This window comes from Chiloscyllium plagiosum, chromosome 12, assembly GCF_004010195.1.
Source record: "Chiloscyllium plagiosum isolate BGI_BamShark_2017 chromosome 12, ASM401019v2, whole genome shotgun sequence".
NCBI lineage: Eukaryota > Metazoa > Chordata > Chondrichthyes > Orectolobiformes > Hemiscylliidae > Chiloscyllium > Chiloscyllium plagiosum.
The window spans coordinates 39,115,984-39,131,634 of record NC_057721.1 but is presented as its reverse complement, the minus strand read 5'-3'; the positions used below and the strand labels follow the sequence as shown (position 1 = coordinate 39,131,634).

Below are 15,651 nucleotides of genomic sequence, written 5' to 3'. Positions count from 1 at the left end.
TTTTTTAAAGAAATAACAAGGATTGATAAGAGCAGAGCTGTGGACACGATCTATATGGATGTCAGTAAGGTGTTCAACAAGGTTCCTCGTGGATTAGAAAGGTTAGATCACATGGAATGCAGGGAAAACTAACTATTAGGATACAGAACTGGCTCAAACGTAGAGGACAGAAGGTGGTGGTGGAGGGTTGTTTTTCGGACTAGAGGCTTGTGAACAGGGATGTGTCACAAGAATCAATGCTGGGTCCGCTGTGTTTCCTTTATTTAATGAATTGAGAGATGAACATAGGAGGTATGGTTGGCAAGCTTGCAAATGATAAAATTGGAGGTGTAACAGACAACAAAGATTACCTCAAAGTACAACAGGATCTTGATCAGATAGGCCAATGGGCTGAGGAGTGGCAGATGGAGTTTAATTTAGATGAGTGTGAGGTGCTGCATTTGGGAAAAGCAAATCAGGGCAGGAGTTATACACTTAACTGGGGAGTGCTGTTCAAAGAGACCTTGGAGTGTGGGTTCATAGTTCCTTGAAAGTGGAGTCGCAGGTAGACAGGATAGTGAAGGCTGCATTTGATATTCTTGCCTTTATTGGTCAGTGTATCAAGTAGTGGAGTGGGGAAGTCATGTTGCAACTGTACTAAACATTGATCAGGCCACTATTGGAATATCACGTTCAATCCCAGTCTCCCCAAGGGAAGGACATTATGAAACTTGAAAGGGCTCAGAAAAAATTTACAAAAATGTTACCAGGGTTGGAGGGTGTGAGCTATAGAAAGAGGCTGAATAGGCTGCTTTCCCTAGAGTGTGGGAGACTGATGGGTAACCTTATACAGGTTTATAAAATCATTAGGGGCATGGATAGGGTAAATAGACAAGGTCTTTTTCCTGGGGTGGCAGAGTTCAAAACTAGAGGGCAGAGGTGTACAGTCAGAGGGCAAGATACAAAAGGGACCTAACAGGCATCTTGTTCCACAGAGAGGGTGGTGTCTGGATGGAATGAGCTGCCAGAGGAAGTAGTGGAGGCTGGTATCATTACAACATTTAAAAGGCATCTGGATAAATATGAATAGGAATGATTTACAGAATGGGCCAAATGCTGGCAAGTGGCACTAGATTAATTTAGGATACCTGTTTGGCATGGACAAGTTGGACCAAAGGGTCTGTTTCAATACTGTACAACTCTGTCATTCCAGTCTTCATGGTATGTCAAAAGGCACCTACATTTTTGGGAATCTAAGTTACAACAATACAGTGTACACAGACAAGATTCATACATATTCCAAATAGGACAGTGATAATTCAAGACAGGTGACAAAAGTAACAATACTTCTCCTTTTAAAAAAAAGTACAGAAATGTCTCATTTGATGTTTTCATTTCAGAGACTATATGGCTTAGGAGTAGAAATAAGACATTCAGCCTAACAAATCTGCTGAGGCCTGGGACCAACCAAATGCATTATCAACTTTGCTCATGTGGGCATAAAGAGTACAGCTGCAGCTCAATTTCTATAAGTGCTGGTGGCCATCTCCTTTCAAAGTTGAACTTACCATTACTGGCAATTTCAGTTTGGTCTATAATAGCACCATAAATATAATCATGCAGCTGCCATAATGGAACTCAACTGCAACACTTTCATAAATAACGATTAATTTTCAAAGTTGTATCTAAGGTTATGGCAGAAAGGCAAAATTCCTTGCTATTCTAAGTACCTAACTGCTGCATTTATGCAAGAAAAAAATTATAGGTCAAATGCTTCAAAAATATCTGACGATTAACATGCAATGAAGTAGCCATTGAAGCAAGTATACAAATTATCGCTCGAATACCAGTACAAAAAAAAATTTCGTTACTAACGTGAGTTTGCAATAATTAATTCTTAAAATCGGGACATATTTACTATAAGATGCAACTTAGTACTGCATCAGGATATTGAAATTTCAACCTCACGTGAACGTATTACGCCAGTGAACTTTAAGTCTCACGATAACCTATAACTGTAATTACAGTTCAATTACATACTCAATTTGCCATTTCTTGAAAGTGTATACATTCTGAACAGTATGATCGTCCGTTATAAAATTAATGTTTCAAAACGTTAACTGTAACCTAGGCCTGAAGTATTCGAGGCCTACCATCTCCAAAGAAAAAAAAACCACCTCAGAAATGGCGTTTAACAGTACAAGATGCAAGGGGAAGTGTTTAATTTCCAGTGCGTTCGAAAAAGCGAACATTAAATTTTAAGGGTGCGGAAAGAAAACATTCACCACCTTCACTTGAGCCCAATGACTCAAAGCAATGCAGATCTTCTGCACACAAACGGGCGCTTTCCCCTTACATACAGGCAGATGAGGGGAGCCTGTCAGCCATTTTCCTCCTCACGCAGGCAGCAGCCGGCTTTACTGTCGCCGTCAAAAGCCCTCAGACATGTAAACAGCTTCTTTGGTTTTTCACGGCGCTTTCCAGACTTTTCGATCCTCTTGCTCAGAGATGTCTAGCTTAACGGTCAGAAATAATTGTATCCGCTGAGCAACTGAACTCTCACCCCACCCCCCACTCGAACTGAATCCAATAAAACAATTTTATAATAACTCCGAGAGCCCCATGCCTTACCAGGAATTAGGTCTCCTTTTCCAGGACTGTGAGCCTGGGTTGCGTAGGGAGGGCGAGTGTGAAACAGGGGGTAAGGGGGAAAAGGGGAAGGGAAACGACTTCAGGTTTTTTTCCCCTCTCCCGCTGTCTCTTCTTCTTTTCTTCACCCCTCTTCCCCCCACCCCTCTCTTTTTATTCGTTCCTGTCAACCTTGAAGAGAATCCACCCCAAACATCAACCCCGTTCTCACCAGGACCGAGCCACACAACAATATGGCGGCGGTGCGCGTTAGTAAAAAAAAACTGCACAAACAGAGCAGACGCAATGGTCTGCGACGACACCGAGACGCACAAGAGGAAGAAAATAGTAAAGAGCGGGTTAAAAAAAAAGGGAGGAAATAAGTGAAAGGTCTGGAGGAGACGGTCAGTTATTCGGGGATTTTGTCCCGTTTGTCTCTAGATCTTTCACCCCGCAAAAATAATACATTTTAAACCCCAGCCCGAAAAACAAAGTTACTCTTGTTATTGTTAATAAAATAATAAGAACCCGGATTCTCCGCAACCTCCCAATTACGAGTCTTTTGATATTTTTATAAGAAAGGGGACTATTGCTGCCATTTTCTCTCTTATTCCATTATTGTTTGTTTTCCCACCCGCCCGCCTGTCTCTGTCTGTTTCTGTTTCTATTTCTGCCCCCTCCTCCTACACTCGAGCCGCTGTCGCCTCCGCCTGAAGCCACCCCCAGTCCCAGGCGACGAGCCGGACATCACCCGTAACCCCGGATGATGTCGTCACCGTGGTACGGGAGGCCCGACCAGCGCCATCTATTGACTGATCAGAACCATGACTCCTGCACATCCCCCACATAATCACCTTTCAAAGGGGAAATAAAGTTTAAGTGCACTTCTCTTACATTGGGAAGAAGTAAAGAAATATATCAGCTGGATTTGTTTTGGGAACATTGTTGAGGCAAACGTATTTGGTTGTGTAAAATCAGTATCTGTCTTCATGTGACATTCCCAATAATCAAGAGTCCACAATGCCATCATACTATAATGAACCAGGGAAACCTGAAGGCCTCACAAACTCAAAGGGAGATTGTCATATATTGGTAATGCCACTGGATCAGCAGTGCCACAACTCAACTAATATTCTGCAGACACAGGTTCATAATAACTGGTGATATTTTAATTCAATGAAAGTCTGGAATTGAAAACTAGCCAAACGGGGACCAGACAACCGCTGACAATTAGCAATATAAACCCATCTGCTTCCTCAAAAAGAAAATCTTTACCTGATTGGGCCTACGTGTCACTTCAGACGCACACAATATGGTAACTGCCCTGCAGGCAATTGGGCAATAAATGTTGGCTGAGCCAGAAATGCCACATCCCCATGAATATTTTTTTAAAAACTAGTTTGATGCATTGAAAACACACTTCTTGTTGTTAAGTACAGTTTGACCTCCTAGCAAACAGAATAACTAGGACTGTAGAGAAGGCTTTAAATTAATTAAAGGCAGAAATTTAGGAGTATAAATTGGATACAGAAGAACCGCATCACAACAATTTGGATAACAATATCCAGAATGGAATAGGAAGCAATAGAAACATTGAAAAACAATAGTGAATACGGTCAAAAGGTTAAAAAAAATGCAAAATTAATGGCATTTTGCTTGAACGCACAAAGTATTTGAAATAAAGTGGATGACCGCATGAATACAGATTAACACGTATGATCTTATAGTCATTACAGACACATGATTATAATGAGATCAAAGCTGGGAACTAAGTATCTCGGAGTGTGACTTTTCAAAAGGACAGGCAGGAATGAAAGGGCGGTAGAGTAAGATTGTTGTTATGTGATGGAATAAGTACAATAGCAAGAAATTATCTTGAATTAGAAAATGTAGAATCCTAATGGGCAGAGGTAAGATATAAAATGAAAGACACTGATGGGAATATTTTGTCGGCTCCCTAACAGTAGCTGTACAGTGGGATCTGCAGACCTCACTTTCTCCACAAAACAAGGAGACAATGAGGGCATATAACAAAGGCAGTACATTAATAATGGGTAACTTCATTCTTTATGTAGACTGGAATAGTCAGATTGGCAGAGAAAGCCATGAGGAAAAATTCATTTAGGACAGTCTCCTGGAAAATTATATGGTGGATGCAGTCAGGGATCAGAATATTTTGGATCTGGTGATGCGTATTGAGGCCAGTTTAATAAATGTCAGAGATTGAGATTGCCTCTGAAATAGTAGCCATAACATGGTAGAAGTTAACATTTGACTTGAGAGGAAAGAACATGAAACTACTGTGCTCAGTTTAAATAAAGGCACTTAAATGAGGGCAGAATGCATGAGGGAAGGAATTTAACAGCAAAGACGCTTGAGAAATAATGGCAGACAAATAATTCATGGTTCATAGCAAACACAAAGTCCAGTAATGAAGATGGATTCTAGGAAAGGGCTAAACCAACAATGGTTTATCAAAGAAGTTAAGGATAGCATCAGAAAGAAAGAAAACACATGCAATATGGCAAAGATTAGTGGTAAACCAGAAGGAAAATTAAAAAACCAACAAAAGATGATGCAAAGAAATCATAAAGAATGAAAAAATAAAGATTCAGGATCTTTGAACAAGTAATGTCAAGATGGACAGCAAGAAGTTATTTAAATATATAAAGAGTCATAGAATCATAGAGATGTACAGTCCAACTCATCTGCACCTACCAGATATCCTAAATTAATCTAATCCCATTTGCCAGCACTTGGCCCATATCCCTCTAAACCCTTCCTATTCATATAGCCATCCAGGTGCCTTTTAAATGTTGTAATGGTACAAGTCTCCACCACTTCTTCTGGCAGCTCATTCCATACACACACCACTCTCTGAGTGACAAAGTTGCCCCTTAGGTACCTTCTAAATCTTTCCCTTTCACCTCAACCTTTGCCCTTTAGGTTTGGACACCCCACCCCAGGCAAAAATGCCCCTCATGATTTTATAAACCTCTATAAGGTCACCCCTCAGCCTCAGATGCTCCAGGGAGAACAGTCCCAGCCTATTCAGCCTCTCCCTATAGCTCAAACCCTCCAACCCTGACAATATCCTTGTAAATTTTTTCTGAACCCTTTCAAGTTTCACAACATCCTTCCTATTGGAGGGAGATCAGAATTATACACAATCTTCCAAAAGTGACCTAATCAACTTTTGGAAGAGTTGATTAGGTCACTTTTGTCCTGTACAGCCATAATATAACATCCCAACTCCAATACTCAATGTCTGATCAATAAAAGGAAAGCATACTAAACACTTTCTTCACTATCCTGTCCACCTGTGAATCCACTTTCAAGGAACTATGAATCTGCACTCCAAGATCACTTTGTTCAGCAACACTCCCCAGGACCTTACCATTAACTGTGTAAGTCCTGCCCAAAATGTCTTTCCAAAATGTAGCACCTCACATTTATCTAAATTTAAGTCCATCTGCCATTCCTCGGCCCATTGGCCAATCTGATCAAGATCCTGTTGTACTCTGCAGTAACCTTCTTCGTTTCTGCTACACCTCCAATTTTGGTGTCATCTGCAAACTTGCTAACTATATATCCTATGTTCACATCCAAATCGTTAACATAAATAACAAAAAGCAATGGACCCAGCACTGATCCTTGTGGAACACTGCTAATCACAGCCTCCAGTCTGAAAAGCAACCCTCCACCACCACCTTCTGACTTCTACCTTTGAGCCAGTTCTGTATCCAAATGGCTAGTTCTCACTGTACTCCATGTGATCCAACCTTGCTAACCAGTCTACAATGAAGAACCTTGTTGAACGCCTTACTGAAGTCCATTTAGAGCATGTCCACTGCTCTACCCTTATCAATCCTTGTTATTTCTTCAAAAAACTCAAACAAGTTAGTGAGACATCATTTCCCACACCCAATGCCATGTTGACTAACCCTAATCAGTCCTTGACTTTTCAAATACATGTAAATCCTGTCCCTCAGAATTCTCTCCAACATGTTGCCCACTGCTGATGTCAGGCTCACCAGTCTATAATTCCTTGGCTTTTCCTTCCATCTTTCATAAATACTGCCACCACATTAGCTAACCCCCAGGCTTCCAGCATCTCACCTGTGACTATCGATAACACAAATATCTCAGCGAGGGGTGCAGCAATCACTTCCCTAGCTTCCACAGAGGTCTAGGGTAAAGCTGATCAGGTCCTGGGGACTTATCCACTTCTATGCGTTTCAAGACATCCAGCATTTCCTCCTCTGTAATATAGATATTTTTCAAGATGTCACCATTTATTTCCCTACATTCTATATCTTCCACATCTTTCTCCACAGTGAACATTGATGCAAAATACTCGTTTAGTATCTCCCCCATCTCCTGTGGTTCCACACTTAGGCTGTCTTACTGGTCTTTGAGGGGCCCTATTCTCTTAGTTACCCTTTTATCCTTAAATGTATTTATCAAATCCCTTTGGATTCTCCTTAACCCTATTTGCCAAAGTTATCTCATGTCCCCTTTTTGTCCTCCTGATTTTCCTCTTAACTATGCTCCTACTGCCTTTATACGCTTCTAAGGATTCACTCGATCTCTGCTGTCTATACCTGACTTATGCCTTTTTCATTTTCTTGACCAACACCCCAATTTCTCTAGTCATCCAGCATTTCCTACACCTACCAGTCTTGCCTTTCACCCAAACAAGAACATATTGTCTCTAGACTCTCATTATTTCATTTTTGAAGGCTTCCCATTTTCCAGCCATCCCTTTACCTGCAAACATCCGCATCCAATCAACTTTTGAATCTTGCCTATTACCATTAAATTGGCCTTTCTCCAATTTAGAACTTTAACTTTTGATCTGGTCCATCCTTTTCCATCATTATTTTAAAATTAATAGAATTATGGTCGCTTGCCCCAAAGTGATCCATCTAAACCCTTAACACTATGGCAATCCCAGTCAATATTTGGAAAGTTAAAGTCCCCTACCATAACCACCTTATTATTCTTACAGATAATGGAGATCTCCGTACAAATTTATTTCTCAATTTCCTGCTGACTATTGGGACAATAAGGTGATCATTCCTTTCTTATTTCTCAGTTCCACCCAAATAACATCCCTGGATGTATTCTCAAGAATATCTTGCCTAAGTACAGCCATAATGTTATGCCTTATCAAAAGTGTCACTCACCCTCCTCTTGTGACCACTTCTCTGACCTTCATGTAACATTTGTACCCTAGAATATTAAACTGCTAGTCCTGTCCATCCCTGAGCCATGTCTCTGTAATTGCTATCATATCCCAGTCCTGTGTTCCTAACCATGCCCTGAATTCATCTGCTTTCCCTGTTAGGCCTCTTGCATTGAAATAAGTGGACTTTAATGTATCAGTCCTACCTTGTTCTGTGTTTTGTTCCTGCCTGCCTTGACTGTTTGACTTGCTCCTTTTCCCAACTGTACCAGTCTCAGACTGATGTCTTTCCTCACTATCTCCACCAACCCACCCCCCCCCCCCCCCCCCCCCCCCCCCTCCTTTCCAACCCCCCCCACCCTGTGCGTGGGGGGGGGGGGGGGGTCCAACCTTACTCTTTTAAATCCTCCTCTTCCTGCTGTAGCAAATCTCCATGCCAGTATATTCCAATTCAGTGCAATCCATCCTATTTATACAGGTCACTTCTACCCCAGAATAGATTCCAATAATCCAAAAATGTGAACCCTTTTCCCCTGCACCAGCTCCTCAGCCACACATTCATCTGCTCTATCCTCCTACTCCTACCCTCACTAGCTCATAGTACCAAGAGCAATCCAGATTACCATGTTTAAGGACCTGAGGAAGAGAGAATCCAAAGTTAACATAGTTTGCTCAGAGAATGAGGCTGGAGAAGGAATAATGGAAAACCTTGAAACGGTAGCATAGTTGAGCAAATACATTGCGTCAGTCTTCACAGTAGAAGACATTAATAGCATGCCAAAATTACTAAGTAATCTAGGAGCAAAAGGAAGAGAGGAAATAAATTCAATAAATATTACTAGAGAATAAATTCTGGGGAATCTAATGGGGCTAAAGATCGATAGGTCCCCTGGACCTGAGGGGACGCATCTTAGGATATTAAAGGCAGTAGCTACAAAGATAAGGGACGTACTGCAGTAATATTACTGGACTTATTAGATTCTGAAAAAATCCCAGTTGATTCGAAAACCCCCAATGTATACCTTTATTTAGAAAGGGAAGGAGACAAAAAAATGGTCATTATATTACATGAGCTTAATGTTTCCTGTTGGGAAAACATTAATCCATTATAAAGGATGTAATGGCAGAGCATTTAAAAATACATAAACCGATCAAGCAGCTTCATGAAGGGGAAATCATGCCTGACAAATTTATTGGAATTCTTTGAGGAGGTAACAAACAGGACAAATAAATGAGAAATAGTAGATGTAATATTTTCGGAAAGTATTTGATAAGGTCCACACATTAATAAGGTAAAAGCCCATGGTATTGGAGGCAATATGTCAGCAGAAACAGAGGATTTGTTAACTAATACAGACAAAGAGTTGGGATAATGGATCATTTTTAGGATGGCAACCTGTGTGCCATAGGGATTAGTGCTGGGGCCATAATTATTGACAATAAAATGAATTACTTGGACGTGCAAAGTGAATGTACGATAGCCAAGTTTTCAGTGACACAAAAATAGGTGAGAAGGGCAAGTGGCGAGGATGTCACAAAGAATCTGCAGAGGGATATAGACAAGCTTAATAAAGGACAAAAATCTTGGCAGGTCTAATATTGTGTGGAGAAATGTAAGATTATGCACTTTGGCCGCAAGAATTGAAATGGTGAATATTATTTAAAGGAAGAATGATTGCAGAAAACTACAGAATAGAGAAATTAGTGAGCCTTTGTTCATGAATAATGAAAGGCTTGCATCCGAGGTTAGTGTGTAACATGAAAGGCAAATGGGATGCTGGCCTTTATTTCAAAGGAAATGGAACATAAAAATCAGGAGATTTTGCTCAAAGTACACAAGACAGTAATGAGACCACAACTGGAATACTGCAAACAGTTTTGTTCCCTATCTAAGGAAAAATATATTGGCATTGAAGACAGTCCAGAGAAGGTTCACTCGGTTGATCTCGGGTATGGAGGGACTGTCATTTGAGGAGAGGTTGAGTAGATTGGGCTTGTACATATTGTAATATAAAAGAATGAGAGGTGACTTTATTGAAATGCGATATTTGAATGAAATTTTAAAAACAAAAATTGAACCACATGGATAACTACAATATTCAGGATATTCAGTCTTGATTTACTTCCCTCTAGAGCACAAAAATGGGCATCAGTGATTTGGATTTACAGAAGAGCCAAGTTACAACATTTAAAAGACATTTGGATAGGTACATGAACAGGAAACATTTAGAGGGATATGGTCTAAATACAGGCAAGTGGGACTAGTTTAGTTTGGGAAATTTGGTTGGCTGGATGAGTTGGACTGAAAGGTTTGTTTCCTTGCTGTAAGATTTTATGATTCTATAACCCAGATCACCTCAATACATGAACTAAATATTTGATTTTTATTTTAAACACTGAACAATAGCTACTTTAGGGCGGCACGGTGGCACAGTGGTTAGCACTGCTGCCTCACAGCGCCAGAGACCTGGGTTCAATTCCCGCCTCAGGCGACTGACTGTGTGGAGTTTGCACATTCTCCCTGTGTCTGCGTGGGTTTCCTCCGGGTGCTCCGGTTTCCTCCCACAGTCCAAAGATGTGCAGGTTAGGTGAATTGGCCATGCTAAATTGCCCATAGTGTTAGGTGCAGGGGTATATGTAGGGGAATGGGTCTGGGTGGGTGCGCTTCAGCGGGTCGGTGTGGACTTGTTGGGCCGAAGGGCCTGTTTCCACACTGTAAGTAATCTAATCTAATCTACTTTGCTTAAACTTTCTTCTCAGCTTTAGAGTAACACCAAAGGTTCAGTAGTAAATATATTAATAAATTAATTATCACAGAATTATTGCAGCACAGAAGGAGGCCATTCAGCCAAAATTGTTTGAACTAGCTTGCCAAATTAGTTCACTTCATATCATTCTCCTGCCTTCTTTCTATAAACTTGCATTTTGCACCTTTTCAAATCACAGTTTAATTCCTTTTAAATGCCTCAACTGAGTCTGCCCACAGATATAGGTGGTGTATTCCAGACCCTAAATACTCGCTGTACGAAATTGCATGTTGCTTTTGCTTCTTCCATCAAATTATTTTAAGCCTGCGTACTCTTGTTCTCATCTTTTCACAAGTGGAAACAGTTTCTCTCTATCCACTTAGAATCATAGAGATGTACAGCACAAAACAGACCCTTCAGTCAACTCTTCCATGCTGACCAGATATTCTAAACTAATCTCATCTCATTTGCCAGCACTTGGCCCATGTCCCTCTAAACCCTTCGTAGAATGTTAGGAGAAAGTGAGGACTGCAGATGCTGGAGATCAGAGTCGAGACTGTGGTGCTGGAAAAGCACAGCAGGTCGGGCAGCATCCAAAGGGGGGCGCAGACCTGACCAGCGATATATTTCCCTTACCATCCCTATCTGCATTCCATAAAGACTATTCCCTCCGTGACTCTCTAGTCAGGTCCATGTCCCCCACCATCTCACCCTCACCTCCCGGCATCTTCCCTTGCCACCGCAGGAATTGCAAAACCTGCGCCCACACCTTCCCCCTCACTGCTGTCCAAGGCCCCAAAGGAGCCTTTCACATCCATTAGAGTTTTACCTGCACTTCCACATATGTCATTTACTGTATCTGTTGCTTCCGATGCAGTCTCCTCTACATTGGAGGACAGGACACCTACTTACAGATCGCTTCAGAGACATCTCCAGGACACACGCAACCGACGCCCGGAGGAAGAACACTTCATCTTCCTCCTTGGAACCCTCCAACCACATGGGATCAATGTAAATTTCACCAATTTCCTCATTTCCCCTCCTCCCACCTTATCCCAGATCTAACCTGACAACTCGGCACCGCCCTCATGACCTGTCCTACCTGTCCATCTTCCTTCCCACCTATCCGCTCCACCCTCTCTCTGATCTTTCACTCACCTATCACACTCTCAGCTAACTTCCCTCCAGCTCCAAACTCTTCCCATTTATCTCTCCACCCCTTTGGCTCATAAGCCTCATTCCTGACGAAAGGCTGTTGCTCGAAACGTTTATTCTCTTGCTCCTCGGATGCTGTCTGACCTGCCGTGCTTTTCCAGCACCACACTCTCGACCCTTCGTAGGATGTTGCCAGGGTTGGAGGATTTGAGCTATAGGGAGAGGCAGTATAGGTTAGGGCTGTTTTCCCTGGAGCGTTGGAAGCTAATATATAATCATGAGGAGCGTGGATTGGATAAATAGACAAAGTCTTTGCCTGAGGTGGGGGAGTCCAGAACTAGAGGGCATAGCTTTAGGGTGAGAGGGAAAAGATATAAAAGGGACCTAAGGGGCAATGTTTTCACACAGAGGGTGGTGCGTGTATGGAATGAGCTGCCAAATGAAGTTGCGGAGGCCGGGACAATTAAAACATTTAAAAGGCATCTGGATGGATATATGAATAGGAAGGGTTTAGTTTGTCCAGGCTGTTCTTAATTTTGCATATCTTTATTAAAATACCCAAATTAAATCTGGTCTCAATTTTCTCTTCTCCAAAGAAAACAATTCAAACTTCTCCAATCATCATAAATTAATGTTTCTCATCCCTGAAACCATTCCTGTAAATCTCTTCTACACCTGTTCAATATTCACATCCTTCTCAAAGTGTACCACCCAGAACTGGATGGAATACTCCAACTGAGACCGACCTACTGTATTATGTTAATCTTCTTTCTCTTGTATGCTATGCCCTGATTCATAAAACCTTGGATATTGTATGCATTTTTAACTTTTTTCTTAATCCATCCTGCCACCTTTGGTGGCCTATGCGCATAAACATCTGCACCACATTTAAAAACTGCCCTTTAGTTTACCTTGTTTCTCCATGGTCTTCCTCCCAAACAGAATCATTTTGAACCACATTGAACTTCATCTGCCACCTGTCTGCTGCTTATGCCAATTTGTCTCCTCATACGTTACAATGTTTCCAAGCCTTATATCATTAACAAACTTTGAAATTATGCCCTGTACATTATATACAAAGTTTCTTCCAGTCCAGGAATACCTATTAATCACTACCCTCTGTTTCCTGTCTCTCAGCCAATGTTGATATTAGAGTCATAGAGATGTACAGCATGGAAACAGACCCTTTGATCCAACCCATCCATGCTGGCCAGATATCCCAACCCAATCTCGTCCCACCTGCCAGCATCCAGCCCATATCCCTCCAAACCCTTTCTATTCTTATACCCATCCAAATGCCTCTTAAATGTTGCAATTGTACCAGCCTCCGCCACTTCCTCTGGCAGCTCATTCCATACACGTACCATCCTCTGTATTGTCTCTTTTATTTCATAAACTATAGCAATGCCCATAAGTCTGACCTGTGGTATTGTATAACATGTACTTGGAAGTCTACATATATAATACTTGTGGGATTGGACCGTCCTTTTTATGAGCTTCCCTCATGGTGCTGTCTAGTACTAGGGGACACAATTTAGAAATTATAGGTATCCCACTGAAAACTGAGATGAGTTTAAGTTTTTCTTACCATAGATAAGTTACAGGAACTACCTTTCCGTGAAAGCCTTGGGTCATTTAATATATTCAAGTCTGATTTAGATGGCTATTTGATAGACAATGAAATCAAGGGCTATGCAAAAGGACAGAAAAATAGAGGTCATGGCACAATTAGAACAGCCATGAATTTAATGAAAACAGAACAGGCTGAAAGGGTTACATTTCCCACACTTGCTCTGGATTCTTACGTTCTCTGATGCACAGCAACTGAATTCACTCAGGTGACTTGGTCCAGAAAAACACAAAGGTCCCAGGGCAAAGCAGGTTGATTAGTAGTGGGACATAGTACAATAGTTTAGGGAAATGAATGTTTCTTAACTGGGATTTTAAGGAATAACATAATAATAAAGCAAAACTGTCAGGTCACCATAAATGATACTTCGGTGCCATGTGGCATCATGTTTTCAAGTAAGCAGTTTTAAAAATATTGTGTCAGAAAATTGCGTATGGTCAGACTATTGGAAACTGTATTTGCTGAGAATTAAGTATGCATTTTTTCTGTTGTGATGACACCAACTTTTTCTTGTAAAACAAAAAATATCTCAAATACATTCACTGGATTTAGAAATGCCAGTGTTGGACTGAGGTGGACAAAGTATAATCAGGTTATAGTCCAACAGGTTTATTTGGAAGCATTGGCTTTTGGAGCGCTGCTCCTTCATCAGGTGGTTGTGGAGTATAAAATCGTAAAACACAGAATTTATAGCAAAAGGTTACAGTGTGATGTTACTGAAATTATATATTGAAAATGACCTGGATTGTTTGTTAAGTCTCTCATCTTTTAGAGTGGCCATGTTGGCTTCATATGTGAATCCCAGAACTTTTTAAAAGTTACATTCTCAAGTGAATTTTAACAATAGGTGCCATGTCGGCCCGGATAATGCATTGAATGTGTGAGGTGCCCTGTGTGAGGCTGTCTCTGCCCCAATTTCAGACTGATTCTGTTTCTAAATGAAGGATTTACAGAATCTTACATGGATTCAAGCAGTTTTTGAGCAAAATGAAATGTAATTCTGCAAGTACAAATTCACCCCACAAACGTGTGTGTGTGTGTGTGTGTGTATATCATGCAGTGAGGTCACCTGTAATGTGACATGAACCCAAGGTCCCAGTTGAGGCCATCCCCACTGCTTACTGAACTTGGCTATCAACCTCTGCTCGGCCACTGTCCTGAAGTCCACTTTGGAGATTGTCACCCGAAGTTCCAAGGTCAAATGTCCCAGATTCTGAAGTGTTCTCTGAATGGGAGGGAAATCCCTGTCTGGCAATTGTTGTGCAGTGATCATTCATCTGTTGCTGCAGCCTTTGCTCGATCTCGCCAATGTACCCTGCCTCAGGACCCCACCGGACGGCCGCTGCCCTGGGAGGTAAAACAAAATATCACCCAATCACGATGTAATGCCATCCGTGCTCTCAAAACTAATCAAAGCATTGTCATCAAACCAGCAGATAAAGGAGAATCCATCAGAATAGAACAGATTACTGCAGGGAAGTGTACTGACAACTGAACAACCAAGAACATTACAGGCAACTACCGGCCGATCTACCCAGTCTGGTTTTATCTCAGAGCAGGAAAGAGGACAAAATCAACTAACTCATAAAATTAGAGCAGGATACCAAAGCAATGGTTTCAATCTTCCCAATATTTACTTAAATTCAATCCAGTGTGAGATGTTGATTAAACTGTCCGGTAATTTAGCAACAATGGAGGATTTGAGAAAGGTAGTAGAGCTCCTCCTTTCAGCAAAAGGAACATAAGAACAGTAGTAGGTAATTTCTGTTAAACCGCCTCCACCATTCAATATGATTATGGCTGATTGTACACTTCAATGCTTTTTTCCCACCCATCACCAAAATTCTATATGCCATTGCTACTTATAAATTTGTAACCTTTACTTTTAACCTCTCTTTAACAACGACTCTGAAACATATTCAACACCTGAGCTTACACAGACCTCTGTCAGAGAGAATTCCAAAGATTCACAACCCTCAAGACTAAAAACATTTCTCCTTATCTTGGACTCAATTGACATTCCCCTTACTTTTAAATTGTCTACCCTGGTTTTTGATTCTCCAACCAGGAGAAAGGCTGACTTCTCCTACCATCTACCCTGACTATACCTTTAAGTATTTTATAAGTTTCATAGAACACCAACAATGTGGAAACAGGCCATTTGACCCAACAAGTCCACTCTGACCCTCTGAAGAGTATCCCTCCCAGACACATCCCCTTAACCAATAACCTTGAATTTTCCATTGCTACTGCACCTAACCTACACATCCCTGAAGATTCTGGACAATTTAGCATGGCCAGTTCACCTAACCTGCACATCTTTG

General features: G+C 41.3%; 1 protein-coding gene across 2 annotated transcripts in view; it reads right to left on the bottom strand.

The window, feature by feature from the left end:
• usp9 (ubiquitin specific peptidase 9) overlaps positions 1–3,353 on the bottom strand; it is a 272,043-nt gene extending 268,690 nt beyond the window's left edge. Inside the window, exon 1 of one of the 2 annotated variants that reach the window (XM_043700849.1) lies at positions 2,611–3,353. The gene's annotated coding sequence lies outside the window, so the exon portion shown is untranslated. The remainder of the gene's footprint in view (positions 1–2,610) is intronic. The other variant, XM_043700850.1, reaches the window with a different exon arrangement.
• Positions 3,354–15,651: the final 12,298 nt, after the last annotated feature.